The following is a 24158-nucleotide window of genomic DNA, read 5'->3' as shown; positions in this document are numbered from 1 at the left end:
AGAACTTTTTTTATATATACTTTAAGTTTTAGGGTACATGTGCACAACGTGCAGGTTAGTTACATATGTATACATGTGCCATGTTGGTGTGCTGCACCCATTAATTCATCATTTAACATTAGGTATATCTCCTAATGCTATCCCTCCCCCCTTCCCCCACCCCACAACAGTCCCTGGTGTGTGCTGTTCCCCTTCCTGTGTCCATGTGTTCTCATTGTTCAATTCCCACCTGTGAGTGAGAACATGCAGTGTTTGGTTTTTTGTCTTTGCGATAGTTTGCTGAGAATGATGGTTTTCAGCTTCATCCATGTCCCTACAAAGGACATGAACTCATCCTTTTTTATGGCTGCATAGTATTCCATGGTGTATATGTGCCACATTTTTTTAATCCAGTCTATTATTGTTGGACATTTGGGTTGGTTCCAAGTCTTTGCTATTGTGAATAGTGCCACAATAAACACACGTGTGCATGTGTCTTTATAGCAGCATGATTTATAATCCTTTGGGTGTTTGTTTTAAAACACACACACACACACACACACACACACACACGACTTACAATTGGCCACACAGGCCAAAGTCTGGATTTTCCCTGTAAGCTATAATTTACTCAGCCTTGTTCTAGACTATAATTTCTTTTTTTCCCCCTAAGAGAAAATTTATTTATTATCTTTAAAGTTATCATCTATTGTTCTCCCAGTTACCAATCCTCATTCACTTTAGCATCTCACTCTCCATCCCTATTCCAGTAATTATTTCTGCAATTACAGATCCATACATAAGATAAATGATCCATTCATCAGTCTTGTCTCTCAGTTGCGTGTATATTTGTTTTCTGTTTTATATCCTTCCCCAATAGCTCAAAACTACACAACTTCCAAATCTCAGGTCCAAACATCTTACTCTCTTTTCACTGTCTTCAAAGTTTCCAACTCACCACTTATAGTCACTCCACACAACAATTATTACACCACAGAAACCTAGTTTATATTGACTGTATGAAATTTTTCTATTGTTTCCTCTCCTCATATTCTCACTTTTATTTCAGTTTATTGTTATAATCATTGCCTTACACATATCCACAATCCTTCTGCCAACTGTACTCTTCTTCATTGTAGTCTACAAGCAAAACACAGCTATACTAAGATCCAGCACATGGCTTCTTCTGTAGTTGCAATGAGAATCAGCTAGGAAAAATACACAACTGAGCTGATTTACTAGTGATCTAAAACTCGGGTTTCCAGTGTCTCTCCTCAAATTGTCAATAACACCTCCTTCATCCTTACTCTCACCTTAGGATCTTACTTATTATGTTACTCAAGCAATTAAGAAGAGAACACTCACAATTATCCCTTCACACATCTATAACTGTGTCTGTATACTCTACCAACCATGCTGTTGTTTGACTGGAGTGTACTTACTCCCATTTCAGGGATGTACACTGGATCCCATCCCCTCTCACTTACTGATGGACTTCACATCCATAATTTTCTTCTTTCATTTTTTATTTATTTGTGTGTGTGCGTGTGTGTGTGTGTGTGTTTGAGATAGAGTCTCACTCTGTCATCTAAGCTGAAGTGCAGTGGCACAATCTTGGCTCACTGCAACCTCCACCTCCCGGGTTCAAGCGATTCTCCTGCCTCAGCCTCCTGAGTAGTGGGGATTACAGGCGCCCGCCACCATGCCTGGCTAATTTTTTTGTATGTTTTAGTAAAGATGGGTTTTCACCATATTGTCCAGGCTGGTCACAAACTCCTGGCCTCAAGTGATCTGCCTGACTCAGCCCCCCAAAGTGCAGGGATTACAGGTGTGAGCCTCCACACTCAGCCCATAATTTTCCGCTTCTGTTTTGTCTCATCAACTTTTCTTGCTTTACTTGAACGTTACTATCTGGATAGAAACCTGCTTTATGATCTACAATCTTAAAAAGAAAAATCATCCCCTGATTCTATCTTTTTAACTACTATTCTACTTCTATGCAATCCCATGTAACAAAATTCAGAAGAAAGTTTCCTTAAGAAGCTACCCTGTCTCCAGATCCTCTTTTCATTTCTGGAGACCCATTTCAATTTGGCTTTTATGACAGCTTCCCCTGTTATTAAGTGTTTCTATTCATCCTGGAAAAAAAAGTCAATTCCAAATTCACATTGAACTCAAATTCTCATCGGCATTTGACACAGCTGAGAAGTTCCTCATAACTGTTTCTTCACTCAGATTCTAGTGCACCTAACTATTCTTCATTTTTTCCTACATCTTTGGGTGTTTCTTCCTAGTCTAATTTATAAACCTCCTCCTCTTCTTAACTTCATAAAAAGGTTTTCTAGGGTTCAGATGTAGCATATTTTCTTAGTGAAATTTTTTTTTAAGTCTCTGGTTCACTGATTTTCAAGCAAACACTGTGTATATTGTGGAGCACAAGAAGACTTTTTGAGGCGCATACAAATATGGACAGTTTCAAGAAACCCATTTTTCCAGTCTTCATCCTTAATATGCACACTTTACTGAAAATAATCTGCCTGAGAATGTGCTCACAGTGAGACATACTTTGCAAATCCTTTCCCAGCTCTCCTTAAGCAATAGACCTTCCTCCTTGTTACAGAAAACAAAACAAGCAAAAGATATGCACACACATACTACATATATGCACACTCATATATAAAATAGATGTACACGCAATGTTAATTTTCTTTGACAAAAATTTTAGTGACTTGGTAGAAGGAAATGGCCATTCATGTTTCAAATATTTATCTTTCCTTCTACCTTATTCTACACCTCATACCTCTGTTGACATTAAAATAACCCCCTCCACTAACACACACATGGGAGAGAGAGAAATATATTTAAAACATTCAACAAAAATTACCTGTACCTTGAAACAAGTAGCATGTCAGTTTTATATCTCTGACAATGGGTCCCATGATTATAAATAAAATAAACGTTTTAGTGCTTTTCAACTGAACACTAGCAAAATCAAATATTAGAGCTGTGGCTAGTCTTTTTCCTAATTGTTATGGTACCATTCAAATCAAAGTGAAGGACTGGTTTCTAAATAATTCTGTATTCATTATCTGAAATATGTGTTTATATATTGCAAATAAAACATAATGTAAAGTTGACTTCCTAAAGAAAAATAAATATTTCCAGAGAAAAATGAATACTTGAGAAGAGTTTTTGAAGAAATAATATCTGAAATAAAAATCAGTTCTTGAAACAAACAAACAAAAAATCTTAAAGTTTGGTAATAGAAATGCCAGGTATTAAAGGCTGGTTATCCATCCAACCTCATATCAAATTTCTTACATCAGAATATATTACATGCACTTGGTGATTATGTAAAAATCTCTACAGTGACCTTATTTAAAAAATATTAAGGACACTAATTTTACTACTATTTAATTTTGCTAGCAAGCACCTATTTAGAAATATTTGATTTCTGTTACATTTTTGTATTCATTAAAAACACATTTAACAATGTAGTTCTTCAAACAAAAAGGTCCCTATACAAGATGAAAATTATAAGGTCTACTCTTTATTCTTTGAAAGCTACTCACGCAAATGTGACATTCTAAATATTTATTAATTACTATTAAAACATCATTACTAATGTTCTGATTAAAATGACTACAAAATTGATAAGTAATTCCATGTGGACCCATGAAATTAATTTGATACTTTTGAAAATAAAATAACTTTAAAAATCATAGCTATCCATGCTCTATTTTATCTTTAATAATCTTTATCATTTTTTCCTACATAGTCACATTTTTTTTTAGTTTTCCCTTACTACTGTATGTTTCATGCATTTCTAGACTCTCTTTTTTTATTCACTCAATGATAATAAACTGTTATTTATTACTTAAAAATAATTTACTAAGGACATGTTTTCAATTTAGCAACAAATCTTAGAAATGTATTCACTTTAATAAACTATATTATTTTTCATTCAAGGTTACGTTCATCATCCACACATCATAGAGAATATCAGAAGGTACTTAATGTTTCTGATTAAAGGTCAATTCTCATAAAGCTTTTGTTCTTTCACATGCTGTATTTTCTACTTATTTATGACTTACATATTTACTGATTTTTTCAACTAAGATTTTATTCATTAACCAGAAGTATGTACACATTTTCTCAATCTGTATGTATACAAATCCATCCATACATCCATATCAATTTATATATATAAAAATAAATTTTCTTTGTGTCAATAAATACTGCATATTATTTAGATAAGATATGAGATTTATTATCCTTTCAATCAGGGAGAAGTACCTTTCAAGAATGATTAAAAGAAAACTAATAATTTTATTACTAGTAGTTGGTAATTGCAACCACTCATTATTTTTGCAAGTCTACAATCAAATTTTGATTAGGTTATCTATGTTTTTAGTAAAAAAAATAGCCCAATTATATTGCAAATAATTATTGAATATCATCTTTTTCAGATTTTCAAAATCAAATCATTAAATACAGAGAAAAATATGTGAAACACCTTTTGGTATTTATTTGAAAGCATCAGTTTTTCCTATTATACAGAAAGAAGATAGGAGACGCCATCATGGGAGTTGACATCCTCCACAACAAGGACCGAAAGGTTCCCCGCAAGGAGCCCAAGAGCCCGGATACCTACCTGAGGCTGTTGGTCAAGCTGTACAGGTTTCTGGCCAGACGAACCAACTCCACATTCAACCAGTTTGTGCTGAAGAGGTTGTTTATGAGTCGCACCAAGGGCCACCTCTGTCCCTTTTCCGGATGATACGCAAGATGAAGCTTCCTGGCCGGGAAAACAAAACGGCCGTGGTTGTGGGGACCGTAAGGGATGACGTGCGGGTTCAGGAGGTGCCCAAACTGAAGGTGTATGCGCTGCGCGTGACCAGCCGGGCCCGTCGCGGCCCTGGACTACCCCAAGGGCTGTGGCACCGTCCTGCTCTCCGGTCCTCTCAAAGGCCGAGAGGTGTACCGGCATTTCGGCAAGGCCCCGGAAACGCCGCACCAAACCCTACGTCCGTTCCAAGGGCCGGAAGTTCGAGCGTGCTAGAAGCCGACCGGCCAGCCAAGTCCACAAAATCTAACCCAGGGCCTGGCGCGGTAGCTCACGCCTGTAATCCCAGAACTTTGGGAGGCCGAGGCGGGGCGGATCACGAACGAGGTCAGGAGATTGAGACCATCCTGGCTAACACTATGAAACCCCGTCTCTACTAAAAATACAAAAAAATTAGCCGGGCGTGGCGGCGGGCGCCTGTAGTCCCAGCTACTGGGGAGGCTGAGGCAGGAGAATGGTGTGAACCCAGAAGGCAGAGGGTGCAGTGAGCCTAGATCGCGTCACTGCACTCCAGCCTGGGCAACAGAGCGAGACTCCGTCTCCAAACAAAAAAAATAATAATAACCCTGGATCCTACCCTTTTATTAAAAAGATTTTGGATGCCGACCAAAAAAAAAAAAAAAAAAAGGATACAGGTTTGACCTAGTCACATATTCACAACCAGCAGCATGCTAAATACTATAGGAGTTAACAAAAAAATCATTAAGACATAACCCCATCCTCTAAGAAATACAATGTTTGTAGAAATAGGGTAAGAAATACACTGTAATTGTGTATAATTTCGATGTTGACCAATATTTAAGTAACACTTTATAATACTTTTCAATCATTAAATTTTTAATTTCTTGTAAATTTTCAACAGAGTATCTGTTTCACATTCCTTACTTGGTGGATGTAGAATGAGAGCCAATGATTCTTCACCATCACACAGCCGGTTATCGAGATAGGTAAGCCAAAAACTTAAGTCTCTTGATTCATAGGCAGAATGCTTTCATTTATACTGTTCTGAGATTTAATTTAGCACCAAAAATCTATTGTAAATGCTATTGTTAATAATAATAAAAACTGACGAATTAATGAAATTCTGTTCTCTAGCACAGTTATATATATATATATTTTAATAAAACATATATAAAATATATAACATATATAATATATACATTGTAATAAAACAAAACCTTACTCTAAGAGAAAGTTTATGGCCATCCGTATTAGAATTTTTAAATAATGAAAGTCTTTCTACAAGAATAGGATATTCTAAAGAATGGAGATACATCATATTCTTCATTTTATCTTCAGCACATGGCACTTAGTAAGAGGTAAATATTTATTAAAGACCACCGCACTTTTCTGTAAGCCTGGCTGATTCCTTATGAAATTCAAACACTCAAAGTGTTTATATGCTTTCACCAATAAGTATACTTAGTCTGACACTCTAAAAGAAAATGTGCTAGCTTAGTTATTTAGGCAAAATATTTCTTCCATGAATTAGCAGAGTTAATGCTAAATATGCTTTGCTATTGGTAATTTAGAAGGTTGATTTTATCAATAGGTGAAATAGGTATGCTAGAGTCTTGTAATTTCATCTGCTTAATATTGAAGTATGCTTGGAATTTCAACAACAAAGAATTACTCTGTGGATAAAAGATATCTACTTCTGCCCAAAGCAGCATAATAATCCATATCCATCATGCAAACTTCAAAGTTAGATATAAAATCAACTTGATTTTGATAATTACCAAATCCATATAAGAAAGTACATACATTTTGGAGACCTTTATTCTGTTTGCCGCTCTTCTTGTACTAGCTGTTATCTTAAATTAGTAATTTCACATTTTTGAGAGTTTCCATATAAAACATAAAACAACATATAAATCATATATAAAGAATTTTATAAAGAGCAGATGAAAAATCATGATCTGTATAAAACACAGTTGATCAATGATGGTAAAGGGATGTAAAAAGCACAAATTGTGGCTATGTCAGATAAAGTATTTTTCCTTTATCAAAAAGGTTGAGGTCTATATTTGAGTGACTCATTGGTACACTTGGGGGTTGGAAAAAAAATGGCCTTGTGACATTCACAATTTTTTTAATATCTCTGAGCTACACTGTAAAAAAACACATGACATTTAATTGTTATAATGCATGTAAGTAAACAAACAGAACAAAAATTGATACAGAGCTAGTAAATTGGTCTTCATTTTTGTTTTTAAATTTATTTTAGATCTACAAAGTGATAGTAATTTATAATTCAAATAAAATTAGTACTCTGAGATTGAAAATAATTTACCTCATTTTTCTCTCTCTACTAAACATGATACACTGTATATCATATCACTTAATGTGTTTGCATAGTATTGATCCAGTGAATTTTGATGCTGACAAGTAATTATAATACAAAATTTAAAAATAATTAGATGCTCAGAAAATCAATCCTATTATAATTTTTGAGAACATTTTTGATCAAAGATTTCTTAATTTATTTAAGTAAAAAGTTAAGTAAAAAGTTATTTAAGTAAAAAATTATTTAAGTAAAAAGTTATTTAAGTAAATTGTTATTTAAGTAAAACGATAAAATAATTTGTATTATTAATATTTTATAGAAAACACAGAAAATGTTGAAATGTACAATACATTCTTTTAAAAAATCACATTTAGTTATTCAAATGCAATTTGAGTTTATATGTGTGCTCCTATTTACTCAACAGCAATTTAAAATATTAGATAAATTTGCTTTTATTAATTATGTGTCAATTTATAAAGGAATTATGTGAAGAACAAATAATTTGGGATCAGATAAAAAAGTTTTTAATTCTGCCTTATTTATTTCATGCCATGTGCACCTTGGATAAGTTACTTACCTTTAAAAAAAATAATTCTAACTTGTAGAGTAAGGGGCACCAAAATCCTTAAAATCTAAATTTTAGTTATCAGATACAGGTAATTAAAGAAAATATTCTGCACAGCACCTATCACAGAAGGGGCAATGATCACAAATATTATGATGATTATAATATAATATTCTTTTATAAAATATTACCAACTATGTTGTCCAATGTAAAAATTAATGAACAGTAAGTACACATTTAAATATTCCATATTTATATAGTCTTTAAACCTCAAAAATAACATTTTTGTTGCTTATTTTCTGGGAAAAAAAAAAACAAAAAAAAACTCCTGTATATTTCTATTCATCTGGAATACACCAGTTTGTAGTTAACTGAATGGAACTTACAAGCAAAATATATAGGAAAGATTTGAATTAGAAATAAAATAATTATGGTAATGTTCTATTTACCCTTATAAAGGATAAGAATTGAAAGATGTATGAAGATACAGTTATTGGTAGAGTAGAAAATGGATCAAAGATCTACTAAATTTTAAAACATAGAATTTCCACTACTAATTACTTCTTACTAAATAATTAACTCTTTTTTAATTAAGATAAAGTGAAGAGTTAAAAGTATAGTGAGGCATTGGTCTGCTAGGAATAGAAGAAGGGTCATGAAGGTACAACATTCAGGATTAAATTTGTTCTGGGTATTTGCCGATCCATACGAAGTGGCTGAAAGGTTGGATTGTACTTTGGACAGCCTCATAATTCTAAGAAAAAAAAAAGTAAATGCAGTAGACTTTGGTAACCACTCCCTTCCTGCAATACAAAGAATTCCAATCTAAGAGTAAAGCTGAATGTAATAAACTTGGCATCCCTACATAGTGGAGTCTATCATAAAATAATATGAATAGTCTGGACAGTTCCAAACCATGCAATTGAATTAAGGTAATTAATGATTGCTAAAGTCTACGGATAACAGGCAGAAGTAAATTACAAACAATTTCTGGAGTAAAAAATCCGTTACAGATAACGTAATCCTCATCCTCAAATTTACCTCTGCAAGTACTTTTTCAGTGACAGTATACTACAAACACAATCCCATTACAGATAACATAATCCTCATCCTCAAATTTACCTCTGCAAGTACTTTTTACGTGACAATATACTACAAACACAATCAAATGTAACCAGGAAAAGAAGGTAAATGACATGAGCCAGGAAAATGACATGAGCAGGAATTTCAAAAATAAGAATAAAGAGAACAGCTCAAAAGAAATTACAAATATTGGAACTATCAGACAGAGACTGAAGATAACATTATTTATTTCAGTCGGGCGCTTTGGCTCACGCCTGTAATCTCAACACTTTAGGAGGCCAAGGTGGGTGGATCACCTGAGGTCAGGAGTGAGACCTGCCTGACCAACATGGTGAAACCCCATCTCTACTAAAAATACAAAAATTAGCTGGGCGTGGTGGAGGGCGGCTGTAATCCCAGCTACTTGGGAGGCTGAGGAAGGAGAATCATTTGAACCCAGGAGGTGGAGGTTGCCCTGAGCCAAGATCACACCATTGCACTCCAGCCTAGGCAACAATAGCCAAACTCAGTTTTAAAAAAAAATTATTTCTACATTCAAGGAGATTAAAAACTAAGATTCAATAATTGGATAGAGTACCAAAAATATAAAAAGAGACTTAGCATATTGAAAAATATATAGATTATTGCAGTGGATAACATAACAATCTAAAACAAAGACTCAATGGACGTACTCAAAAGCATATTATGCAAAGCAAAGGAGAAACAATACATTTGACATTTGGCCAGAACAAACAAAACAGAATGCAACATTTAGAGATAAAAGTTCAAAAATTTTTATATAGGAGAAAAGAAACAAATAGCATATTGGTGAATCTCTAGCATATGATTAATTCGAGTCCCAGAAGTGAGGAGTATATTGATGAAACAGAAATAATACAAAAGGTAACATATGAAAATTTTCTAAAATGCATGGATATGACTAGCCCATTTTTTCAAGATTTTTTTTGCTGCTAAGTGGAGTGGATACAAAAGACAATCTACACATCAACCGTCAAAATAAAACTAAAGAAAACTCGTCAAGTAAAAATATAAAAGAGCTCTTATTTTCAAATTAGTAATAGTGACATTTACAGATGATTTCTCAACAGTGATGGAAGCCAAAATATAGTGACATGATATTGTCATTTGAGAAAAAGAAAATAACTGCCAATTCAGAATTCTATGCCAAAGAAAATTATGATTGAAGACATGATGTTGAAATAAAGACATTTTTAGGCAAACAAAAACAAATAATTTACTATCAGTACAAGTAAAATAAGAGGGATTCTTAGGAATATTCTTGAAAATAAAGGAAAATTATACCACATGGATTTTGGAAGTGTGTAAGGAATAAAATATAATGAAAACATAAATAGTGGGGTGAATTTAAGTAAACACTGACTTTATAAAATACTACTAATAATGCAGAGAAAAATCATATAAATTATTAGGTATATTTAGAATTATAGGCTCTAAATACTTTATTTTCCTTGAACAATTTCAAAATAACAATATTAGGCTTTGATAATTTGAATATTTGTTTTCATTTTCAAAATAGCTAAGTTTAAGAAGTTATTATACTCAAAACTTTTGGAAAGAAATATCATCGACCTGAATAGCATTATCAATCAGCTTTACCTCACTGACATTTACAGAATACTCCATACAACATTATTGGAATATACATGATTTTCAAAGTTCACATGGAATGTTAACCAAAATAGATCACATTCTGGACCATAAAATATATCGTAATAAATGTAAGTTAATAAAAATCTTATATAATACGTTCTCAGACCACAATGGAAATAAGCTAGAAATCAATACTAGAAAGATAACTAGAAAATCCTAAAGTACATGGAAATTAAACAACACACTTTTAAATGACACATAAATAAAATGTCTCAAAAATAAATTTCACAAATATTTTGAAGTAAATGAAAATGAAATACAACATATCAAGTTATGTTGATATAACAAAGTCTTTTGTAATAATTTTATAGTATTAAATCAATATTACTAAAATGAATAAATATCTGCAAACAGTGATCTAAGCCTCTATCTCAGGAAACTAGAGAAAAAGCGACTTTAGCCTAAAGCTTGCAGAAATAAAGCAGTGGTTAAAATAAAAGTGAAATCAATAAAATTGAAAAAGTGTAACAATAGAGATAATCAGTAAAATTAATAGGTAGTTCTTTGTAAAGATCATTAATGGTGACAAACTTCTAGCCAAGTTAACCAAGTACAAAAGAGAGAAGACACAAATTACTAATAACATAAATAAAAGAGGGGTCAGCATTACTGATCCTATGGACATTAAAAAAAAGGAATATTATGAACAACTCTTTTTTCACAAATTTGACAACTTAGACAAAAATGACCAATTCCTTGAAAGACACAAATTTCCAAAACTTACAGAAAGATAAAGAGATTGCCTAAATAGGCCTATATCTATTAAAGAAATTGAGTCAAAAAGTAATAACCTTCCAAAAAAGAAAGCAACAAGCCCAGAAAATTTTTTAGTGAATTCTACCAAACATTTAAGAAAGAAAATATACAAATTCTCTACAATCTCTTCCAGAAAACAGAGATGGAGGAAACATTTCCTACATATCCTCATGGATAGAATTATTCTAATACCACAACAGATAAAGACATTACAAGAAAGAAAAACAACAGACTATATCTCTCATGAATGTAGATGCAAAATCCTCAATAGATGTTAGCATATCAAATCAAACAAAATATAAAAATAAAGTACAACCTAGTAGCATTTATCCAATGATACACAGATAGGTCAATATTTGAAAATATGCTAAGATAATTACCTCTCTAGGAGAGGTAATATGAATACACTCTTCTTAAACGTGAACTGTGCACAGTGACTTTCTTCCAAAGAATAAAGTGTAGAAAGGGAGAGGGGAAGTGTCACTTCAGAGTATAGAAAGATAACAAACAGTATCTCAGCAAGGTGATGAGGGTCATTATCAAGAGTCATATATCATGTAAGTGAAAATGGCACTTTACTTCTGGGATCTTCTTTCCTCCAATTCATAACCTCTGTCTAATCATGAGGAAAACATCAGGTGAATTTTTTAGAGAGGGGCGTCCTACAAAATATATGCCAAGGTCATCAGAAACAAGGAAATTCTGAGAAACTGTCACAGGCAAGAGGAATCTAAAGGGAGATGACAACTAAATGTAAGGTAGTATTCTGGATGAGGTCCTGGAACAACAACAACAATAATGAATTACATAAAGAATCTGAAGTATGGACTTTAGCTAATAACAATGTATCAAATATAGGCCTGTAAGTTAACAAATAATTGTATGATACTAATGTGAGTTGTTGATAATAGGATTTGAAAATATTTTTCTCATTCCATAGATAGATTTTTTATTCTGTTAATTGCTTCCTTTGCTGTCCTGATTTTTAGTTTAATTTAGTTCCCCTTGTTTATTTTTGGCTTTGTTACCTGTGTACTTTTGGTATCATATTCATAAAATCATTGCCAACGTCAGCATCATTAAGTTTTTTCCCAGTTTTTTAGGAGTGTCATAGTTTTGGGTCTTACCTTTAAGTTTTAGTCTAATTTGAGTTGATTTTTCTGTATGGTATAACATATAGAATGGGATACATTTTTTTTTTTTTGCAAACCACACATCTGATAAATGGCTAATACCCAAAATATATGAAGAACCCTTATAACTCAACAGTAGCAAAGCTAATACTCTGATTTTAAAAATGACCTATCAACTTGGAAATACATTTCTCCAAAGAAGACATAAAAATGGATAACACATATGAGAAAATATTCAATGATATTTATCGTCAGAGAAATGCAAACCAAAACCACAATGAGATATCTTCTTAATCTGTTGGGATGGCTATTATCAATTTCAAAAAATGCAATATGTGTTGGGAAAGATGTGGAGAAATCGGAACCCTTGTACGCTATTGGTGGGAATGCAAAATGCTGCAGCCACTATGGAAAACAGTATGGGCGTTCCTCAAAAGTTAAAAATAGAGTTACCCTGTGATCCAGCAACCCCACTTCTAGGTATTTATTCAAAAGAACTGAAATCAGGATCTCAAAGTGATACATGCATGTATAAGATGAAAGAATTGCTGAAAATTAGTGTGTAGTTAGAAAAAGAAATGTGATATAAATTAAGTAGAAATAAGAATGTGAAAAACATAAATTAATATAATTAAAAATTACAATTTTAGATGATCTTAAAAATAAGTGGAAATTATTTTCGAAAGCTTGATATGATTTGTAAATATCTATTATGAATGATCAGATAAAATGAGAAAAGTTACAAATAATTCAGAAATGAAAAGAGAACATTGCTACATATACTTTACACATTCAAATGTTAATTAGAATATAATATGAAGATATTATTTAAATAAGATCAAAAATTATGCATAATAGACAAATTATAGAAAAATAAAACTTACCAAAACAGACACAAGAAATAATAAAGTATTAAAATAGGTCTAAATCCTTTCAAAATAAAAACATTTAGAAATCTAGAAGTAGTAGAAAACCAATAAATACAGGCAAAATGTTCTCAAAGAATTCAAAATCACAGTGATAGGCCATTTCACACCTATTAAAATAAATGAAACAGGCCAGGCGTGGTGGCTCACACCTGTAATCCCAACACTTTGGGAGGCCAAGGCGGGTGGATCACGAGGTTAGGAGATAGAGACCATCCTGGCTAACACGGTGAAACCCCATCTCCACTAAAAATACAAAAAATTAGCGGGGCATGGTGGCTCATGCCTGTAGTCCCAGCTACTTGGGAAGCTGAGGCAGGAGAATGGCATGAACCTGGGAGGCAGAGATTGCAGTGTGCCAAGATCGTGCTACTGCACTCCGGCCTGGGCGACAGAGCGAGACTCCTGTCTCAAAAAAATTAAAATAAAATAAAAATTAAAAATAAATAAATAAATAAATAAATGAAACAAATTACAATGCCAGATGTGGGCTGTGAGGTATACAACCAGGAATTCTCATCCATAACGTCATTGGCTAATGGTCCTAATTATTTTGGAAAATAGTTTGTCATTGTCTAGTAAAATTGAAGATATGCTTAAGTGATGCTGTTCCAACTCAATTGCAATATGTTAACCAAACAGAAATGAATGTATTTTTGCACAATCAAACATAAACAAATATAGTCTACACATATTATTTATAATAGTCACCAAATAGAAACAACCCTAATGCCCATAAAAGATACAAGTAATAAATAAAGTGTTGTATATTCATCCATTGCAATACTACACAGGTATAAAATGAACAACTACAAATACAAGCAACCCAACAGATGAAACATAAAAGTTTGAAGTAAAGAAACCAGGCGGAAGGGAATTCATAGTGTTTTATTTCATATTCATTAACTTTAAAAGTAAAAAAGACAAAAAGAATGGTTTTGAAGATAAATAGTTAGGTTTTGAAGATGAATAGATGAAATTATACATATTAATTAATGTAAAACTTGGGGAAATGGAGAAATGAGAGGTGACTGAGAAGGAGAATGGAGGGAGGCTTCTGAGGCTTCAATGTTCCTTCTCTTTTTCTTCTATATAGTGACACAAGTATTCTCTTTATCATAATTTGTTAAGCTGTACATTTATATATTTTGCATTCGTTATAGTTTATAAAAAATTAAACAAAAAATTACAGCTTCTACAATTGCACATCGATTGTGTTTGCATCTGTGGTATGTTTCAAGCTGTCACAGGCAGCAGGTTGAATAAATAAATCAATAAATCATGAGGTAAATTAAGAATACATCATGAGATCAATTTAACCACAATGGTTTTATTTCCGATAGCATTATTATTATTATTATTATCATTATTATTATTATTATTATTATTATTTTGAGATGGAGTCTCACTCTGTCACCCAGGCTGGAGTGCAGGAGCACGATCTTGACTCACTGCAACCTCCGCCTCCTGGCTTCAAGCGATTCTCCTGCCTCAGCCTCCCGAGTAGCTGGGATTACAGGTGCGTGCCACCCTGCCCAGCTAATTTTTGTATTTTTAGTAGAGACGGGGTTTCGCCCTGTTGGCCAGGCTGGTCTCGAACTCATGACCTCAGATGATTGACCTGCCTCGGCCTCCCAAAGTGTTGGGATTGCAGGCGTGAGCCACCGCACCCTGCCTTTCTGATAGCTTTTATAGGGTAAATGAACAAATTGAATTCGAGTCATCGATAATGCATATCCTCTCTTATCAGACATGTTTGTTTTCACTACCCAGAGAACGCTGTTCACACTCACCAACTCCTGCCTCCTCAACAAGGTTCCTTTCCTCTGTGCTCTGATTTCAATTAATGGCAAAACACCATGTTCCTAAGCCTCAGTTACTTAAACATAGGCATTTTTTACTTCTCAGAGCTTAGTGCCCTTGTAGTGATAATAGGTACGCAGTGGCATTTGGTTTTCCTTCATATCGTCTATGGAATATTATTGCCCTCCTTTATACTCCAATAGCCATTACTCAAGGTCTCATCACTTCTTATTTTCTACAGTGGCTTCAATTACTGATTTTAAGCCCTCTATACTGTATATATAAATATTCCACATGCTGATGTAAAATTATTTTATTAATATTAATGATATTTATTAAGGTTTTATATGCCAATCTCTAAGCTAAATTTTTTTTTTTTTTTTTTTTTTACACAATGACAATTTTAATCCTGCATTTTCCTGGAGTAACATCCACTGCTGGCTATCTATGGATTGTAACTGCATTTGCTAAGAACTGTGAACACGAAGAAACTTTACATGAAGTCACATGTTGATACAGGCACACAGACATCTTTCAGCATCAACAGACTACATACATAACGCATACCAGATAGTCTCGATGGATAAATCTGCTTCACCTGTAATTCTATTTAGTGAAATCCACAGTTAATGGAGAATTCCATTTTTTAATTTTACATCTTTATTACACATTTTTCTAATACTTTATTTTCAAAAAACACTCAAGATTGTAATTTGCATAGCAATAAACAAGGGTTCTAAGTTTCTTAAAAGTGTCCATAGCAATTTAAAACACCACAAGTCTTCTTTCCAATTTGCAGCACCTGACTTAAAGTTTAAATTCATCTAATACATCATTAAAACTGTCATTTTCTCTTGTGAGAAGACATGTTTCAATTGCTATTTCCAGGACTATATATTGAGCATGGGTGTACAGTATTTTTAACTGGTTAGCAGAATTTTACTCACGTAATTTATAGCCAGAATAAGAACCTCTAGCCTCTCTGAACAGCCTTCCACTCAGAACAGATGATGATGATAAATGTCTAAAATGTATCTGGGGTACTCCACTTGACATTACCAAACGTGCTTCCAAATAATCTTAGAAAACATGATTCTTTAAACATATGCATAATATTCTACCACACAATGCACCATCACTTCTTTAACCATTTCCCAATTGTTCATTTATAACATTTGCAATTTTTTATTATAAATAATATTGTGATGAATACTTTCATCCATAAGTTTTATACAAGGCTGATTATTTCTTCTAATGTCTTCTAATATTGAAGAAGTGGCTTACTGGTTCAAACAGTGCACATACATGGTTTTAAGGCTTTTAGTATACTTTACCAAATAATCTCCAGAATAGCTTGAATAACTCCTACCAACAGTATGTTATTGTGCCTATAGGGTGGACTTCATAACAACAAAGCAAATTCAACCACAAATCTATTAGATTCTCACCCGTCTCAAAACTATCACATCAAAGAAGCAAGGAGACATGTTACTGGTGAGGAAGCCAAATTCAAATTCTTTTAAAAAATCACTCATAAGCTAAATATTTTCATTCTTCATCTTATTGAATATTCATTTAGTTCTTGCATCATCCCAATGATGTCATTTTCTGCATTTTCAATGAAGAAAATAAGTAAATAAATATTAAGTAGATTGTCAAATTACACAACTGGTAAGTAAAGGGTTGGGACTGAAACCCAAATCTCATGCTCTAAATAGTGCATTTTCTCCTTGCTTACAAAATAAGGTATGATCAAATAAAAAGTTCTCATGTCACCAGCATTGTCAGGCATTAACAATTCTCTGCAATCTGACTCCAGTCTGTAATTTCAGCCCTATCACCAACTGTCTCCATTCACATAGACTCATTATTTCCAATCCCAGTCACATCTTCCTCTGTGCTTTTGCAACAACAATTCTTTTGACCTGTGCATCTCATCTCAAGTCTCCAATTAAAACATCACCTTTCTGTCAAGGCCCTACATACATATAACCCCCTCCAAGAAGCTTTCACTAACCTATCAGTAAGAATTATCCCTCCTTGTACTGTCCTTCCATAGGACTCTACTAAAGCCTCTATGAATATTCTGTTTAAATTTGTTTTATGATTCATGCACATATCATCACCTGTACTGTCAAAACGTGGTCTAAATGTCAAAAGCCATCATAATCTATCCCTGCATGCTCCTCCTGCCTCCTCCTACACGGTACACCCATTCATTCTAACAAATAACAACCATTGGTTTCTTGATAATCCTCCCAGGCAGGTGTTTTTACCTCTGGTCCTTACTTTGCTTTAAATGTACTCCACCAACCATCATCCTCTATTTCTATCTTCCCCACTCCTGTGTGGATTTCTAGTTCTACTTCAATCAGGAATCCAGCTATTTGTCGGGGTAGTCTTCTTTTTCATCCCAAACCCCAGCACTTCAGCCTCTCCCCACCTTCACTTGCTATATACTTGCCCAAGTCTTTGCATTATTTCTTCATTGATTTTTATCACAACTTGTATCTATTACACTAATTTGCAAAATTGTTTCTTTCTTTCTCCGTCTCTAAACTTTAGCTGCATAAGAATAAAGACCACATTTTTTCCCTTTCGTTTGTAACAGAATCCTCAGTGCCTAGCCTATGTCAGGAACATAATAATCAATACATTCAATTATTTATTTATTTATTTTTGAATGGACAGTTTCTTGTTGATTCTGGGCAATGCCTTCTTCAGTACTTTGCTCAGATGTCAGGATTTTCAAATTGACTTTCATAATGAGAGGATTACACTGTGTGAAATTTCATCTAAGGAATAAGCAGAACAGAACCATTTCATCATAGATTTAAAACTGATTTGGTCTCAGTTCCTAAGTAATGGAAAATAGTAGGCTTATCTAAATGGAATAGGGCTATCTATCTAAATGTTGTTATATAGAGGACAATCTCCATGCATCATCCTTTATTTATCCTGTTTTAGATGTAGTCGTTGCAGCAAGAAAACATAAAGTGTATGCATCATTCTGTTTCTCTTTTTATCCATTTTTTTCTCCATAAATTTTTTGGGGTTTTTATTTATTTTTTTATTTTTTTATTTATTTTGAGATGGAGTCTTGCTTTGTTGTCCAGGCTGGAGTGCAGTGGCGTGATCTTGGCTCACTGCAAGCTCTGCCTCCCAGGTTCGCTCCATTCTCCTGCCTCAGTCTTCTGAGTAACTGGGATTACAGGCATGTGCCACTACACCCGGCTAATTTTTTGTATTTTTAGTAGAGATGGGGTTTCACCATGTTAGCCAGGATGGTCTCGATCTCCTGACCCCGTGATCCACCTGCCTCGCCCTCCCAAAGTGCTGGGATTACAGGTGTGAGCCACTGTGCCCGGCCTCTCCATAAATTTTTGTCTTCATTCCATATATTTGTGAATATCTGCCTGTTTCTTTCCTGTCAGTTACTTAGCTCAATAATCTTAATTGCATGGTCATAATTTTAATACTTATGACGCCTAACTTGCAGGCCCTGCTCATAAGTTATAGAATTTGTACCCCTGACACACTTATATTAATACCTTTTCTCCATCCTGGTTTTTCCATCTGTTTCTGTCACCTGTCTTTTTCTTTTTTGCTCTTCTATCTTGTCTGCCAGCTGGTGTTTACCTAATGATTTTCAGTCTTTTCTGCCTTTCCAAATAATATATATATGTCTCTTTGCTAGTAAATTGTCCAGCTGTGGATTTCTAAATAGCTTTAGCCTAGTCATGGGAATTTTAACTTGAGGCTCCAGAGTAAAACTTGGCAGTAGAACCATATACCCTTAGAATGTCCTTGGATACTGTTTCAGATACACTGAGGATCCTTGGACAGGGTTCTCTCTCTCTATTCCAACTTCAGTGTGTGTGTGTGTGTGTGTGTGTGTGTGTGTGTGTGATCTTTTTTATTATATATTTATATATATTTTATTATATATTTATCTGATAGCTCTTTTCTCAAATTAGACAAACTCTATGTAACTGGAGCCTGTGCCCTTTTGCCCATTTTCTCTCTTTGTGATTCTTAAGGAACTATAAGTTTCCTGCACTGATATAAAGAGATCCAAACAACACTACATTAATTTCAGAATTGGATTGATTTTTACATTTTCAAAAAATATGATTAGCCATTGTAATGACTGCAGATCCTTCTAAGATTCAAAGTTACTAGAGTCTAAAGAATATCATGAGAAAATAAATGCATTTTTATCTCCTAGAAAAGCACCAACAATTAAAGCTTATGACCAGATTCTGAGTTTGGAACACAACCACAATTCCAGGAAAATGAAAGAAAATATGATGCAAATGTAACAAAAATTACCTGTGGCTTCTAACACAGTCAATCTTATAGTCAAGAAGTGTCAAAGACAGGAAGTTTGCCATTTATGTAGGAATTACGCTAAAATACAGATTGGTGAGAAGTAATAATTACAATGTGGATGTAAAGAAAGATGGTTACTGTGCCTTTAAAATTGAGAAATAGTTGATTTGCACTGAGCAAACAGGAATTACTAAGGGCTTTGAAAAATAGGCAAATCTCGTAAAGTTTGTGTGTGTGTGTGTGTGTGTGTGTGTGTGTGTGTGTGTTCGTGTATCTTTTTTTCTCTCAAGCTCTTTTGTTTATATTAAATATAATCCTATCAGGATTTCTCCGGCTTTAACATCTAAGAAGCATATTTTCAAAAGCCATTTACCACAAACTAGAAGCTAAACAGTATACCCAAAGAAATTTTCATACCAATGTGGCTGATTTCACTTGAGATAAAAGGTAATGTTATTTTAACATTAAACATAACTGTCCATCAAATGTTGTTTTTAAAATTTATTGAAATAGTTTAATATTCTAGCAATACAGATTTATCTTTTCAGTCTTTTTAATTACTATATTTTCAGTTGAAATGAAGTCAGCTGTGGCAATTAGCTTTATTTTATATCTGGGTGTAGTTCCAATTGATGTGATTATATCATATCCTACTTACTATTTACTGGAATAAGTTTCTTCCTAGCAATCAATATGTGACTTATTACAGTCATATTCTGTTATTATTATTGTTGCCTTAGAGCATAAATGAATATTGTTTCTGAAAATCTATCTTTGCTTTTTCCAGTTTTTTCTGAGAAAAGAATTGCAAATAAATAATTTTATAAATAATCTTGCAAATAAGACATTTCAGCTAAAATTTAGTTCGAGCTTTCTTAATAATTTCATTGTAGTAGTCTTTTTTCAAGTCTATCTTTTTCAGAACAATAACTCATACTGGTATAACTTCTGTGAGTAACTTCTAGGTCTACCAAAAATACAAGCAATTGTAATCTCATTTGCTGAATAGTTGTTGTAGATAAAATATTTACTTATAAGATTTTGTCTTCACTGGGACAAAGGGACAAGTCTAGAAATAGAGCCTGGCAATAAGACAGATTTCTCTTTCTTTCTTTCTTCTTTCTTTCTTTCTCTCTCTCTTTTTTTTTTGGAGTCTGGCTCTGTCGCCCAGGCTGGAGTGCAGTGGCACCATCTCGACTCACCAGAAGCTGTGCCTCCCGGGTTCACACCATTCTCCTGCCTCAGCCTCCCAAGTAGCTGGGACAACAGGCGCCTGCCACTACGCCCAGCTAATTTTTTGTATTTTTGGTAGAGACGGGGTTTCACTGTGTTAGCCAAGATGATCTCAATCTCCTGACCTCATGATCCGCCCGCCTCAGCCTCACAAAGTGCTGGGATTACAGGCATGAGCAAACGCGCCCTGCCAATAAGACCGATATCTAAAAAAATGAACTCTCAGGGAATAGCCAGAAGGCAGAAATTCTAGTTGCTTTGTGGGACACTGTCAAAGAGAAAAAGAAAGGGAATATTATACCAGTAAGAGATTAAGAGATAGACAAGGGTTTAGGAGGGTTACCAGACAATTTTTATGTTGGAGATCTCTGACCAAGCATAGGTACTCAATGACTGAGTAATTTTGTGGATTAATTAATGTATCATAGTGATGAAAGGGGGGATCTTGGTGCAGGAAGAAACTGGATACCAAACAGCGCTCCAGGAATAAGCAAAGATAAGACAAAACCAATCTGTTTCATAAATGAATTAATAAGTTGGCTATGCAGCTGTTATGAGGCAGAAATTGGATGTTCATCTATATATTGTAACTGTGAATGCCAGGTCACAATCATTTGTATCAGCTGTCTCTACTTGACAGTAATAATAATAACATCAATAGTTAATGAAAATAAATATTTTAATAGACATTTTATATATTATGTGTGTAAATTCTATAGTGGCTTGGTAAAATACATAACATTAACTACATTTTAAAGATGGGAAATTTAGGATTAGAGAAGTTAAAAATGAAATCCATGGCTATTAGATCTTAGAGCCCAAGACTATAACCACTGACGTAAATATTCAACTAATAAGTATCTGGACTGGAACGTGAGTGTGAATGTGTTATAAAAATACAATTCTACTAGTGTCTTTTATCTTACTCTTCCCATGGCTTGAGAAGTACTTTACCTGGCTTTTTAGAGACTAGCATCAAAGCCATCACTTCAGTCCCTGACATATAAAGAACCCAAGTAGTCCACCCTCCCTGAGTTTTGTTAAGTATTTTTCACTTATAACACTTTTTGTCTAACTAAAATATCTTATTTATGAATTATTTACTCATCATTTGTCTTCCTGAACTAAATGTAAGCTCCAAAATAATGATGTCTGTTAGTTCACTGTTTATGTCTTTATTACCAATCAGCAGCAAATGAGAGTCATTCAATAAATATTTGTGAAATGAGTAAAAAGAAATGACATGTAGATGTTTATATTCTCCCAAAATTCATATGTGAAAACTCTAGCCCCAAAAGGGGTGGTGTTAGGAAGTGTAGCCTTTGAAAGGTCATTAGATTTAGATGAGGTCTTGAGGGTGGAGCCTTCATGAGAAAGAGTTCTAGTCTCTTTCTGTCCACTTTGTGAGGATCCAACAAAAAGACGTCTATCTTCAAGACAAAAAGAATGTCCTCACCAGACAACAGATCTACCTGCACCTTGATTTTGGACTTCCCAGCTTCCAGAACTGTGAGAAATAAATGTCTTATGTTTAATCAGGAAAGAAAGGGAAAGGGAAGGGGAAGAGAAAGAGAGAGAGAGAGAGAGAGAAAGGAAAGAAAGAAAGACAGAAAGAAGAGAAAAAGAAAGAAAGAAAGAAAGAAAGAAAGGAAGGAAGGAAGGAAGGAAGGAAGGAAGGAAGGAAGGAAGAAGGAAGGGAGAAAAAAGAAAGAAAAAAGAAAGAAAGGAAGGAGAAAGAAAGGAAGAAAGAGAAAGAGAAAGGGAAGGAAAGGGGGAGGGAGGAAGGAAGGAGGAAGGGAGGGAAGTGTAGGAAGGCAAAACCAACAAACATAAATTTTTACTCAGTACCATCACACAAATTTTTAAAGTGGATAGCTTTCAATGTATGCAACTATAGAAAATGAGGGAAAATCTTATACTTTACTGGAAATGTAGATTGTTGGAATTATTATTGTAAAAATAATGAGAAAGTACAAATTAGAATTGTCTATATATGTATAGCCTTTGACCTAATCATCTTTCTTTCTAAGAAACTTTCTACAGTGATTAAGATAAAAGAGTATAAATACATATATAAGCTATGCATCATAAAAATTATACTGTAATTTGTAAAATCTTAAAATTTAAAAGAAATGTAAATAAAGTAAATAATAATCAAATGGATCACAGTTGAATAAATTATATCAACTATTTTGTAGCCATAAAAAAAGCATCAAAATATACTATTTCTAGTATCTCATTTATTCTTAGTAATGTACGGTATAAATTAAAAATTGTAAACTTTCATGAATAAAAAGGCTGAAAAACACAAAGGTACTTTTCAACTTATAATGCTTTAATGTAATCTTAATTTCAAAAATCATATTTTTGGGGCAATCATTATAGGAGAAACACGAAAAATTGATTTTAAAATTCATTAATACTAATAATATGAATGTGATATAATAACCAAATGAAAAGGAAGAAATGTTATTTATTTTGACTACGAATAGGGATGCAGGATTAAGATTTGTCCTAACATTATTACATATTAAAACTAGAATAACTTAAAAGAAGTGATGCTGCTATAAAGTGAATATGAAGATCATGAGAACTAAATGAATAGAGTTTAAACAAATAACATTACATAAAATACTTTAATTTGGTATACAATAAACATTTCCAATATATTATAAAGACAGTTATTCAATATATGATTATTTAAGAAATCTGCCTTATCAAAAATTAATTCTCATTTGATAAAATGATGAAACATAAAAATAACACCATTAAAATATGAGAATATTTGATCAATTACGTTATCTCTGGAGGAAGCAGAATAAAATTTAAAAGCAATGAAATAAATTATGAAAAAAGTTTGAAGACATATGTATCTCAAAAAAGCAATAATCATTATTAATTTTAAAAGATTTAAAAGTTAGAATAAAAGAAATTTTAACGATAATAAAATATGTATTAAAATAAAACAACCATGTACAGTTTTATGCTTACAAATTAGCAAAGAAAAAAGCAAAATATTTAATGTCAGTGTGCTAACTCTGGAATCATTGTGGAAAGGAAAATTAGCTTAACTAATTGGCAAAACAATTGGACCGCATACAACTTAGAGATTTGACCTATTGACTATGTTACATAAACAATAAATTAAGAAAATAGTGTATATCTAAAAAATATCACTCAAATAGTGTTTTAAAGACTAACATAATAAAAAAGAAAACTCCATAAGTAAATTATCGTATGGGAATATACTTAAACATAATTGACCCAAACACCGTAATTTCTAAGGAATAAATGTGTTTGCAGTTGTCCCCCTTTATCTGAAGTGTCCCTTTTTGCTTTTTCAGTTACTCCTGGTCAACCACAGCCTGAAAATATTAAAGAAAAAAATCACATATATAAAAAATTCATGTGTACAATTGTGCATTCTTCTGAGAATTGTTATAATTGTTTTATTGTTGTTGTTAATCTTTATTGTGCTTAACTTCTGAATTAACTTTATCATTGGTTAATTTGTATTTTTTTGTAATAAAAAAATCTTAAATTT

At 33.1% G+C, this 24158-nt stretch overlaps 1 pseudogene; it reads left to right on the top strand.

The window, feature by feature from the left end:
- The first annotated feature begins 4561 nt into the window (after window positions 1-4561).
- On the top strand, window positions 4562-24158 carry LOC129008506 (large ribosomal subunit protein eL18-like; annotated as a pseudogene).

The sequence above is a fragment of the Pongo pygmaeus genome, chromosome 9 (genome assembly GCF_028885625.2).
Source record: "Pongo pygmaeus isolate AG05252 chromosome 9, NHGRI_mPonPyg2-v2.0_pri, whole genome shotgun sequence".
Lineage (NCBI taxonomy): Eukaryota > Metazoa > Chordata > Mammalia > Primates > Hominidae > Pongo > Pongo pygmaeus.
This window is presented reverse-complemented; position numbering and strand designations above follow the sequence as displayed.